We start from the raw sequence: 13,291 nt of genomic DNA, 5'->3' as shown, positions 1-13,291 counted from the left end.
TTGTATATATCTGAGTGTGTATGCATGTATCTGATTGTGTATATATCTGGGTGTGTATGAATGTATCTGATTGTGTATATATCTGAGTGTGTATGCATGTATCTGATTGTATATATCTGAGTGTGTATGCATGTATCTGGTTGTATATATCTGAGTGTGTATGCATGTATCTGATTGTGTATATATCTGAGCGTGTATGCATGTATCTGATTGTGTATATATCTGAGTGTGTATGCATGTATCTGATTGTATATATCTGAGTGTGTATGCATGTATCTGGTTGTATATATCTGTGTGTGTATGCATGAATTTGTATATATATGTGTGTGCATGTACTGTATGTAATTGAGCATATGTATATATCTCAGTATCTGTATGCATTTAAGTGTGTGTGTGTTTATGCATGTGATTAACTAAACATATTTATATATCTGAGTATGTAATTTGTTAATCTCCATTGATGTGAACATCTGATAATTCATACAATTAATTACTAATAATTTCCCTATATACATATACCTAAAAAAAGTGAATATAATACTACCAGTATATACTGTATATATACCCTACAATAAGTTATAAACCAATATTTAATAAGTGTACATTCAATCCATTCATATAAACACCAACTGTGCAAAGTCCATTCATGTGAAAAATATTAACCACTTGCCTACCAGGCATGAACACCCCCTTCCCGCCCAAGCCATTTTTTAGCTTTCAGCGCTGTCGCACTTTGAATGACAATTGCACGGTCATACTACACTGTACCCAAACAAAATTTTTATCATTTTCTTCACACAAATAGAGCTTTATTTTGCTGGTATGTAATCACTGCTGGGTTTTTTATTTTTTACAAAAAAAAAGACCAAAAATTTTGAAAAAAAATAGTTTTTTTACTTTTTTTCTGTCAGTAAATTTTGTAACTAAGTAATTTTTCGCCTTCAATAATGTGCGCTGATGAGGTGGCACTTATAGGCACTGATGAGGCGGCACTTATGGGCACTGATGAGGTGGCACTGATGAGGAGGCACTAATATGCCACACTTATGGGCACTGATAGGTGGCACTGATATGTGGCATTGATGAGCACTGATAGGCAGCACTGTTAAGTGGCACTGATGGGCACTAATAGGCGGCACTGGTGGGCACTGATAGGCAGCAGTGGCAGGCACTGGGAGGTGGCACTGGTGGGCACAGATAGGTGGCATGGATAGACGGTACAGATGGGCATTGATGGGTGGCACTGATGGGCGACACTGATGAGGATTGATGGACGGCAATGATGGGCAGCACTGATAGGCGGCACTAATTGCCAGCACTGACTGGCGTGGCCAATGGGCACTGATTTGTGGCACTTGTGGGCAGTGTGGGCACTGATTGCTGCCACTGTTGGGCTCTGATCACTGGCATTGGTGGGCACTGTATGCTGGCATTGGTGGGCATAGGTATTTTATTTATTTAAGGCACTTTATTTATATATTGTAATCAGGGCACTGATGATCAATGCCCTGATTACTTCCCTAGTTGTCCCCCTGTGAGGAGATGTCGCTGATCGACTCTCCTCTCCTTGCACTCTGTCAGTGTGAGGCAAGGAGAGCCGATTACCAGCATCTCCGTGTTTATATGTGACCGGCTGTGATTGGACACAGCCGATCACATGGTTAAAGAGCTGCGGACGCAGCTCTTTACACAGATCAGTGTCGCACCGTGTCCTAGCAACACAGTGCGGCCACGATCGCCGCGGTGGGCGTCCGAGAGTGGCCGTTCTGTGCCGTCATCATATGACGGAGGCCCAGAACAAGAGCTGCACCGCCCCGAATTCACATGACGGTGGGTGGGCGGCAACTGGTTAAAGTTGATCAATCCTTCTTCCATGCCTCACACCTAACAACAGCAGCTACCCCATAATTTTGCCCCCCCCCCCCCAGATCAGAATGTAATACAGCACTTCAGCATCTACCCATGGGGCAACTGCCACACTAAGCATCACAGACAGTGCAAGCAGATCTCACAGATAAAAATCCATATAAGCACGTCAATGACAATTTTAATTTAAAAAAAAAAATGTAGCTGACTGACATAAAAGCAAACAGGCCGTCCCATCCTTCCCATCCCTCAAAGTCTGTTGGTGTACATCTCACTACCCTGTCCACTCCCACTCCAATGTCTTTTACAATCCTATTGTCTATTGTGTATACTAAAAAAAAATGCTGTGTGCCAGTAAAATGTTTTTTACTTCGGGTTTGGCTGAAGAAAAGGTGGCAACCCTAGTCTCAACAACAGCAATGTTATAATAGGAGGCCTTTTGCTCATTTATTTTACTATGGATGGGAGATCTGCCTTTGAGGCATGTGTGGGTGGTGAATGAGCCTCCCTTCACAGGCATTTTTCATGGAGAGGGGTGGGTGGTCCCTGCTTACCTCTCTTCAACGCCACTCAAGTGTACAAGATGATGCAATCTACAGTAACATACAGGTGTAGATAATACACAGTAGAGCATACGGTGGAGTGGTAAGGCATATGAAATGATACAGTGTACAGTGTGGAGCAGAAAGAAATATATAAGGTACAATACAGCGTAGTGAGTATGTAATGTGCAATACAGCACAATGATTGAAGCAGTCAGGATTATGTATACAGTATACAGTGGATAGTTCAGTACAGAGTACCTTGATATACACATAATGGAGAAGTAGGGAATATGTAAGAGCAGTTCTATGCTCTCTATTCCCTATTCTATTATGTCCCATTTTGTATGTTGCACTGTACATTTCCTTTTCTACAATACCTCATTGTGTACCCTGTGCTGTACATTTCTTTACACACACAGCCTTATTCTGTACATTATGTTGTACATTCCCTAGTCCACACCACTTTACTTTGTACCCTGCACTGTACATTTCTTTACCCACACAGCCTTATTCAGTACATTATGTGGTACATTCCCTAATCCACACCACCTTAACCACCACCTTAACCACAGCCCCGGAAGGATTTAACCCCTTCTCGACCAGGTCTTTTTTTGCGATACGGCACTGCATCGCTTTAACTGACATTTGCGCGGTCCTGCAACACTTTACCCAAACAAAATTGACGTCCTTTTTTCTCCACAAATAGAGCTTTCTTTTGGTGGTATTTGATCACCTCTGTGGTTTTTATTTTTTTTGCGCTATAAACAAAAAAAGACCGACAATATATTTTCCTTTTTGCTATAATAAATACCCCCAAATTAAAAAAAAAAAAATTACATTTCTGCCTCAGTTTAGGCCGATATATATTCTACATATTTTCAGCTCCTCAGTAACATGGCGGGCGTACGCGCATGCCTCCGTTGGCGCCCCTATACTCCTTAAAGCGGCTGCCATATAGCTATGGCGATTCACGCAGGGGAGCCATTCTGCCACCGTCAAATGGTCAGGTGGTCGGCAAGCGGTTAACCTGAACACTGTATTGTATATTCCTTATTCCACAGCACCTCAGTTTGTATGCTGCAGTGTGCATTCCCCAATCCACACTGCTGCATTCTGCTGTTATGCTTACATTTCCAATTCCACGCTGTCCAGTTTTGTAGGCCGTGCTATGCATTCCCAATTCCATACCATCTCATTCTGTAGGCTGTGCTGTACATTCTCTATTCCACACTATAACATTCTGTACACTGTGCTGTATGTTCCCTATTCCACACTGACCCATTCTGTAAAATGAGCTGCACTTTTCTATGGTGTGCTATACATTCATATTTACATACCTATTTAATACTGCTTAAAGTGGAATTTTATTCAGAAAATGAAGTCCTGTTAGATTACTTCATGTTGGCCCCTTTTGCAGGTATAGCTATGTATAACATTAAAAATAAGTACCCATACTGTTTAAAATCCAGTGATGCACTGTCTCAGTTGTCCTGCATCTTCAGCACTGTGCTGATAATCAGTGATTCACTAGAGGCTGGTCAGCTGACAGCCTAAAGATTTATTGCTGCTGAGGGGGGAGAAGCAACAGGATTGACACAGACTTTGCCTAAACACAGATTAGGGAGAGAGAAGAGAAAAAGCAGAAAAGGTGACAGGAAAAACTCTGCCAGGGAGACCCAAAAGAGTTAAACTGACAAGGATAGTGTCTTATCTTATCTCCCTGATATTCTCTCCTTTCTCTCTCCACAGCTGCAGTGCTATGAGACTGAGCATTGTAAAGCTTCTGCAGCCTTCCTTTCTAGCTAAGCCAAGATATACAATCAATGCTGGAAATGCACACATTTTAATTTCAGAAAGTACAATATCATTTTTGAGAACAAGGAAAGGGGGAGAGTTTTCAGTAAGGAAGTGACTGGACTTCAATAAAATGGCAGCCTCCAGCAAGCAGAAACAGGAGTAAGGCTGGAGATCATTTACAGCACACACTAAATTTGGTAGAATCATTTTTAATGGAGAATTTTCTTTTCTTTTTTTTTTCGGGAAAGAACATTAATTGCCATCAACCTGTTATGGGTAAATTCCACTAAACTTGTGGTGTATTGACTTTTTTTTACAGCTCTGCTGTTGTCTGGCTTTTATTTAGGTATACTTTATTTTAAAATGAATAGCAGCATTTAATGTTTTCTATGAGGCACCATGATTTCTTGTTAAATCCTTAACCTTAAAATAACAACAAAAAAAATTATTGCTAATGCTTAAGCACTTTTAATACCTATTCTTCCCCATACCTAAACACCAATCTACACAAGCTCTTGGAAATGGACTGCCACATAGTCTACAGCTTGAGTAAAACCACACAAATTAATTCTTTTACGAATATGTTAAAAACAAACATGTTCATATAATATAAAGACATAGAATTTAAAACCATATCCTGCACAGAATATGGGAAAAGATACATAGAGCTCCCTCCAATTTTGAGAAGCCCCTTGATGTCCCAGAGTAAGAAGCTCCTATCACATATACCCAATCACTGGAAAAACATGAAGGATCGGGTAGCTTCCAAGATGGCCACCAGCATCTGAAGCTCCGCTCCACCCCGGCCCTTCTCGTTCCTCTGGAGCAGACAGAGCGCTCCACCGAGCACCTAACCAGCACCCCCTGGTAGGGGAAACCCCCGGGAAGCTCCTAATGTCCGTGGGCACAGCCAGCAGGAACCTGTCAAGTCAGATGACAGCCACGATAGGCATGATCAGCTATGCCAAGATGGCCGCCGCTTCAGCGTGGCTGCATCAGCAGGGGACTCTATTGCTGATCAGGATCATGTCCCATCGCCTTCTCCAGGTATCGTGAATTCACTGCTGCCCCAGGCCAATTCACCTGCCTCCACTGAATCCCTCTTTTTTGGCCTGCACTCCGGCCTCCCATCCACCCTCATGATGGATCCACATACAGGTCTATTACTGTCAGTAAGTGAAGCACATGCGGCTTCCTCCACCCCCACTGACTTCCCCTCCATGATGGAAGCATTTGCTCATATGCTTTCCAAAGCCTAGCCCTGAACGCAGCACAGATCACATCCTCCATTTATGCTGACATGCAGCAATTTGGACTCAGAATGGATTATTAATTATTAATCAGAATACAGCGAGACTTCAAGACATGCAGGATCAACTCAAGACGGCCTTTGCTAAGATCGACGATCTCGAGAATAGATCAAGACGGTATAACTTCAGGGTGAGGGGGCTCCCGGAATCCGAGAAAGAGATACAGTCTGCAATGAAAGACCTCATCAAAGATCTTATTCCGGAAATCACCGATCATCGTTTAGAGCTGGACAGGGCCCACAGAGCTCTGCAACCCCCCCGCAAAGATGGCCTTCCAAGGAATATAATAGTCAAGCCCCATTTTTATTCCATGAAGGAGGAAGTGATGCGGAAAGCCAGAAATTTAAATGACTTATCTTTACACAGGCATAAAATTCAGATTTTTGCTGATTTGTCCCCCTACACGGTTCAGAAGAGAAGAGCTCTTAAACCTCTACTTCTGCTTCTGCAAGAGAAAGATATCCCCTATAGGTATTCCCTTTAAGACTAAACTTTTCATATAAAAGTAGAAGTTGCAGCTTCTCCACCTTCGCAGAGGGGGAATGTCTTCTCCTGCAGCTAGGTCTAATCCCACAAGATCCTTCATCATCACATACAAGCAAAGGAACTCCATCCTCCACTAAGAGACCTCCTCCAGCAAGCCCTCTACAACCCTCCTGGCTGAAACAAAGCACCAAGAGGATGAAGGAAAATTTCCCCACGTGACTCACAACCGATCATTCTTAGTGCGGGGGTCAACCCTGAGTGGTTGGTGTCTAATCCTGGCCTTCGGGTGAATTCTTCGGATCTGAACCATTGACTTTCACAGTTTGGTCTGGTATCCTACCCATGTTTATGTTTAGTTAGTTCTGTTTGCCTAGTGAAGTTAAATCAAATGGGCCTATCTCCCTGGACTTGGGGGGTGAGGGGGGATTTCTACGAACTGTCCCCTGACCAGGGAACCACATGACCTATGGATCTCTTGAAGGGTATTACCCTGGTTTGGGACTGCTCCCCCCCGGGCAATGGTTTAATTCCAATAATGGGCTGTTTGATGGGGGTATATAATTCTTTACCATCTACTGGTTTAGTGACTTTTATCTATCGAGGCCCCTGGGGCGATTTTATTTGCCCAGGGGCCTCGGAGGAGGGGGTTCCTTGGGGAGGGTTACCCCCCTTGGGCTCTACTGGGTCTGGGGATGCCTGGACTCCTGACAGCTAAGGGCGGGGGCTCGTGTAGCCCTGGTGTACCGGGTAATGTTGCTTTTATGACGTTATTCAAAAGGTTATTTAGATTTACCACGTTTTCTGAACGCTCTGTCATATGTTTATAATAGACTTGTTTGATGTCTTCAGTCTGTTTGTTTAGAGGAACTGGGGCTGTGGTAGACCCAGTGTGCCTATCTTAGAACCCAGGTGTACCTCTGGTTCCCCTGGGCTCTATTTGGTATCCCTATTTAGGGGATGCTCTGGTCCAATTGGACGCAAGAGTGGGAACGACCAGTCCTTCCTACCCTTAAGGTTGGGTGGGGCCGGGGACCCAAATTTATTTCAGCTCAATCTTCTGTTATGTTTCTTATTATTTTGTTGTTTTTATTTCAACACTCACCATTATTCCTTCTTTTCATCCTTCATTTCATCTCTTTCTCCCCCCTATTCTTCTCTCATACGCTCTGTTATAGGTTCTCTCGGATCCAAGGGAGGTCTCTGGTTCCACATCCCAGGTCAGAGCGCACATCACGTCACACCTACTGGGCTTTGATTTACTCTTTATTCCCCAGGAGATGGTAAGTCTCAGATCATACAGATAGTTCTCTCCCCTCTGGACTATGGCTAGCACACTGGATCGGCACCATCCCCTCAGAATTATTTCTCACAACACCCAAGGCCTCAATTCTCCAATGAAACGTAGAAAGGTTTTTCAGTCATACCATTCCATGCACGCTGATGTTCTGCTGCTACAAGAGACACATTTCCCGGTTAGCTACAAACCCACATATCTACATCAGCATTATCCACAATTCTTCTTGGCCTTGGCTGAAAAAAAAAACCAAGGGAGTAGCTATCTGTTTCGCCAAACACTTAAGTGTATCACAACCAGAGAAGATTGTTGACCCCCAGGGGCACTACCTGTTAGTGTCTGGCCACATAGACGGGGAACTCTATACTTTCATTTCTTATTATGCACCTAACAAAGGTCAAAGACAGTTCTTTGACTTAATGCTTAAAAACTAAAAGTCCACCTAAAAGGAACGGTTTTTATGGGAGATGACTCGAACACCACCTTTGACTCCGCGCTTGATAGATTAGCAGATGGGAAATCTAGACCAAAACACCCATCCAAACAGAGCGCTAAAATTGCAGCTCTTCTTTACGAAGAAGGACTGATCGATATATGGAGGGAAGCGAATCCACACAAAAAAGACTATACTAATTTTTCTGCCCCTCATAACTCCTTCACCAGGATAGACCATATCTTCTCATGCTCACGCACTATCCCACTTATTCTAAGCTCAAGGATCATTGATTCCCCTCTATCAGATAACGCTATGGTCTCAGTTGTAGCTCAGAGAGCAGGTTCCACAAAGGGCCCACCCCGTTGGAGACTACAGGAGTCGCTCATCAGTGATCCGATACTTTGCACGGGTATCGAAGCAGCCATAAAGGACTACTTCCATATTAACCAGACAGGAGATGTCTCCCCCTCCATTGTATGGGCTGCTCACAAATCAGTAATTAGGGTACATATTATTAGTTTATCCTCTCAGCTTAAGGCAGCCCATAAAGCCGAAGTCCTCAAACTTACGGCGGACTACCATGCTGCTGCAAAGGCGCATAAGAGCTTACTCACCACAGACTCCCTAAAGACCCTTGATAAGTCCCGTACCCTCCTTAACCTTGCACTGACCTCTGCAGCTGAAAAACATCCAAGATGGACGGGTGCTAAATTTTATTCCCAAACCAATCGATTGGGATCCAGACTAGCGGCCAAACTCAGCCCTAAACAACGAACTTTGGCGTTTCCCAAAATTAAGACGATATCAGGGGACTTGATCCAAAACCCATCAAAAATCATGGAGGCTTTTTCACAATTTTATTCTTATCTGTACAAACCCATCAATTCCCCCTCACAACAGCAATGAGACCGTTTCCTCGATAACCTTCCTCTGTCTTCCCTGTCCAAAGATCATAGGGATCTTATGGAAGACTCGTTCTCGGTAGAGGAAGTGTTAGACACGATCCACTCTCTTGAAACAGGTTCTGCCCCAGGACCAGATGGTTTCTCCACTGGATATTATAAAAAGTTTGCCCCCTGCCTGGCCCCTCACTTGACTAAATTTTTCAACTCCCTCAGGGATGGAGCCCCCCTGGGATCTGATCTTAATTTTGCATATATATCGGTAATCCCGAAGCCTGGAAAAGACTCCAGTGAGCTCGGTAACTATAGGCCTATTTCGCTTATTAACAACGATATTAAAAAATTAACGAAGATTTTAGCAAATAGGTTGGCTAGCTTTATTGCAACCTATATACATAAGGACCAGGTGGGCTTCATCCCTGGTAGACAGTGTTTGGACCAGATTCGCAGAACAATAGATGTTATTTCCCTGCTCAAGTCTGGGTGGGATGGGGGCCCTCCTCAGAGGGGCTTCCTCCTCTCTATTGATTTACATAAAGCCTTTGACTCCATTGACTGAGCCTACATATCTGATATACTACTAAGATGGGGTTTTGGCCCCTTTTTTCTGAACTCGTTTAAGTCCCTTTATTCGACCCCAAGGGCCCAGGTGCGTCTCATGGGAAGGTACTCAGAACTGTTCCCAATCGCTCGGGGGACCAGGCAGGGATGCCCACTCTCCCCCTCCTTTTTGCGATTGCCATTGAGACCTTGACTGTGGCAATCAGAACCAACCCAGATGTTAAGGGGTGAGGTGCGGAGATCAGGAGCATAAATGTGCGCTTTATGCGGATGACCTCCTCCTTTATATCACCTCCCCTATCACCTCCACCCCTATGATCTATAAAATCCTCCAGACACTGTGCTATAGGATAGCACAGTGTCTGGATTAAGGGTCAATATGTCCAAATCAATAGCTCTGAATATTACGGTTCCACAAGATCTACTAACACAACTCTCCACTAATTTTGACTTCCCATGGGCGCTGACAGAAATACCCTATCTAGGTATCAAAATTACACCAGATATACATAGCCTTTTTGGAGCTAATTACCCCCCTATGTTTCGAAAGTGCAAAGGGGACTTGGAGAGGTAGGCTAGATGTGGTCTATCCTGGCTGGGCAGAATTCATGCGGTAAAAATGACTCCTTCCCCGCCTCTTATATCTATTTCGCTCCTTCCCTATCCCGATTAAGAAAAAAGTCCTCCTCAAATTTCAATCGGAGATTGATTTATCTGGGATCAAAGGGGTATAGATGTCCCTCAAGTATTCTTTACCGTCTAAAAAGTCAGGGGGGCTGGGTCTGCCTGATCTATGGGGATACTATCAGACTGCCCAATTATCCCAAATCTCAGTGGTCTTCATGAAAGGCCAAAAACCGAGCTGGCTGTCAATGGAAAGACAGGCCACCCCGCTGAATACTATTGACTACCTTCTCTGTTGTGATCCTAAGGTGAGGCCAGCTATCCTGTCACCCACCCTTTCCCATTCTATAGCACTGAGCACAGGGCTTTTCTTGTGACAAAATCTGATCTCACCCATGAGACCGCTTGCATATCTTTTTCTGATTTTGCTGATTTTTCTCCAGGGATGGTCATTAAGGCATTCAAATGGTGGACGGATAAAGGTCTATATAGGATAGGTCACTTCCTCTCTTCCAAGGGCCCGATCACGCTGACTCACTGCGGGAATAACTTAGATATGCCTGAATTCGAGGTATACAGATTCTCCCAAATATCCCACTATCTACACTCAATTTGGTTATGTAAACAGGAAAACCTCTCCTTGACTCCCTACGAACATTGGTGCTCCAACACAGAAGTCCAGAGGGGAGGAATTTCCCTGATTTATACCGCACTGAACTCTCTCTCGGACAAACCTGCTTACGCTTGGGCCTGGGAGGAGGACACAGACAGCTCATGGACTACACAGGATTGGTCTAAAGGATTTGAAAGATCTTTTTTTTTTTTTTTTTAAAGAAAAACATGTTTATTGTTGAGAAAATTATGTCAGTATACAGATATGGTACAACACTTACAATCACATGGGGGGGTATTTCCACAAGGCATGGAGGTACATGGGTAGGTTATACATTTTATAGGTAGACAAGTGGCAGCCAACGGTATTACATAATTTTTATCAATGCATTTCTAGATATTGGAGCCAGTTTGTGACATTTATTGAGTGGGGGTTGTATCCTGGTTCTATATAACATATCATCGTGGGGTATTTATGGGAGATTCAGTAAAATTCTTAAAGTGCTTCAGGGTTAATTAGTGCAAGTTTTGTCATTGTTCAGCCATTTGTTCCAGATTTTATAGTATTTATTCGGGCATCCCCTGTGCTTGTACATAGCCCTTTTGTATGGTAATGATGTATTCACGTCCCTAATCCAGGCCTGCAAGGTAGGAGAGTCTGTGCCCATCCAGTGTTTAGCAACCAATTTTCTAGCGTGAAATATTGATTCACTGAGAAATGTGATTGTGGATCTATCTTTAATGGTGTCTGGTAGTAGGCCTAGTAGGCATAGCTTGGGTTCTAGCTGGATCGGTGATCCCATGTGGTCGTGGAGGAATTTGATGATCTGTGTCCAGTATTTTTGTATTTCGGGACATAGCCATATTAAGTGGTAGAACGTGCAGGGGTTACTGGAGCACCTGGGGCAGTTCGGGCTTTGCTGTGGGGAATATTTGGCAATTCTAGCTGGTGTGAGATAGGATTTGTGTATAATAAATAGTTGGGTCAGGCGGTCTGAAATTTTAGGTGATGTTATTTTAACATTTTCCAGTATGTCTTCCCAGTCAGAGCATTCTATTGGTCCTATGTCATTTTCCCATCTAAGCCTTGCATTGTCAGCAATTTTATCTACCGATTGAGTGCGTAGGGTGGTGTATAGAGTAGAGATGAGTTTTTCTGGGTCTGGACCTGTAATCACGTCCACTATTGTTAGTGATTGTGGGTTGGGGAAGCCATTTGCAAATTGTGTGTGAAGCGCATGTTTCAGTTGCATGTAACTAAATCGCATATGGGGAGAGAGGTTGTACTCTTCGCAAATTGTTTCAAAGTTTCTCATACCAAATATAGTGATAACCTGGAATAGGAATACTATTCCTTTCGCGGCCCAGATAGTGGCTCCGGGCAAGGACATGAGCTCCCTCAGTTGTGGATTGTACCACAATGGAGTGTGTGAGTGGAAGATATTATTTCCAGTGAGCTTGACAGCTCTCTCCCATACGCGTCTGTGTTGGGATAGTAGCAAGTTGCGGTCCTCTTTTTTGTGTTTGGTGTTACCTCCTCTGAAGAGTACTTGTAGTGGGGAGTATAAGTCTTTATTAGCTTTTCTACATACTAAGGTTTGGTATCTTTCTTCGTCTGTTTTATGGATGTAGTAGAAATGTGAAAGCTGTGCTGCTATATAGTACGTGTATATGTCCGGAAGGGCGGCCCCCCCAGAAGTAGTTGGGTTCTTAAGTGTATTCCAGGCAAGTTTGTGTCTATTAGAGCCCCAGACAAAAGAGTTAAGGATTTTATAGATAATTTTAAAAGTTTTAAGGGGAATAGAAATTGGAGAGTTCCATAGTATATAAAGAAACTTTGGCAATAGTATCATCTTAAAAAGATTAATTCTGCCCATTACTCCAAGAGGTAGTCTTGCCCAGGTTTGTGTCCGGGATTTTAGATATGAAAAGAGTGGTTCAATGTTATTTGTGGTGTACTCCAGTGGGTCTCTGGTGATTTCTATGCCTAAGTATTTAATGGACGCAACTCTTTGCAAGGGGAGAGATGCCGCTCTGTGTGTTGGAGATGTCATATCTAGGGGGAGAATCTGAGATTTGGTCCAGTTCATGCTTAGACCTGAGTGTTTGCCAAAATCTTCAATAGTGAGAAGGGTCGCCTGTAGAGATGGACCAGTGTCCTCTAGATAGATAAGCATATCATCTGCGTACAAACTTAGAGTTTCTGTCAGAGGTCCCGCTCGTAATCCACGTATATGTGAATTATGTCTAAGGGAGATAGCCAAAGGCTCCACCGCCAGAGCATATAGCAAAGGGGACAGCGGGCAGCCCTGGCGGGTTCCTCTACTCAGTGGAAAGGGGTCGGATAACCTGCCATTTACCACCACTTTTGCTGTTGGGGAGTAATATAGTAACTGTATCCATTGTATAAAATTGGGGCCAAATCCGTATCTCCGGAGGCACTCCCAGAGGTATCCCCATTCCACTGAGTCGAACGCCTTTGCGGCGTCAAGCGCCACCACAGCTCTATCTCCCACATTCTCGTGTTCTGCTTGAATATTCATGTGGAGGCGTCTTAAATTCATGGCTGTGTTTTTTCCTGGCATGAATCCTGTCTGGTCTGGGTGGATAAGGGAGAGAATGCTTTTATTGAGGCGCATGGCTAGTATTTTGGCTAATATTTTTATGTCTGCTTGGAGAAGTGAAATAGGGCGATATGATTCTGGTAGTTGGGGGTCTTTGCCCGGCTTGGGGATTACTATAATTACCGCCTGACGGAGGGTTTCAGGAAGGGTTTTAGTTTCAAATATGTGATTATATAATTTAAGGAGCTCAGGGGTTAATATCTCTGAGTATGCCGCGTAAAAGTCTAGCTGGAG

Source organism: Aquarana catesbeiana, linkage group LG05 (genome assembly GCF_042186555.1).
Source record: "Aquarana catesbeiana isolate 2022-GZ linkage group LG05, ASM4218655v1, whole genome shotgun sequence".
In the NCBI taxonomy this organism is placed as follows: Eukaryota; Metazoa; Chordata; class Amphibia; order Anura; family Ranidae; genus Aquarana; species Aquarana catesbeiana.
The sequence above is the reverse complement of the archived record's forward strand: the minus strand, read 5'-3'. Positions refer to the sequence as shown.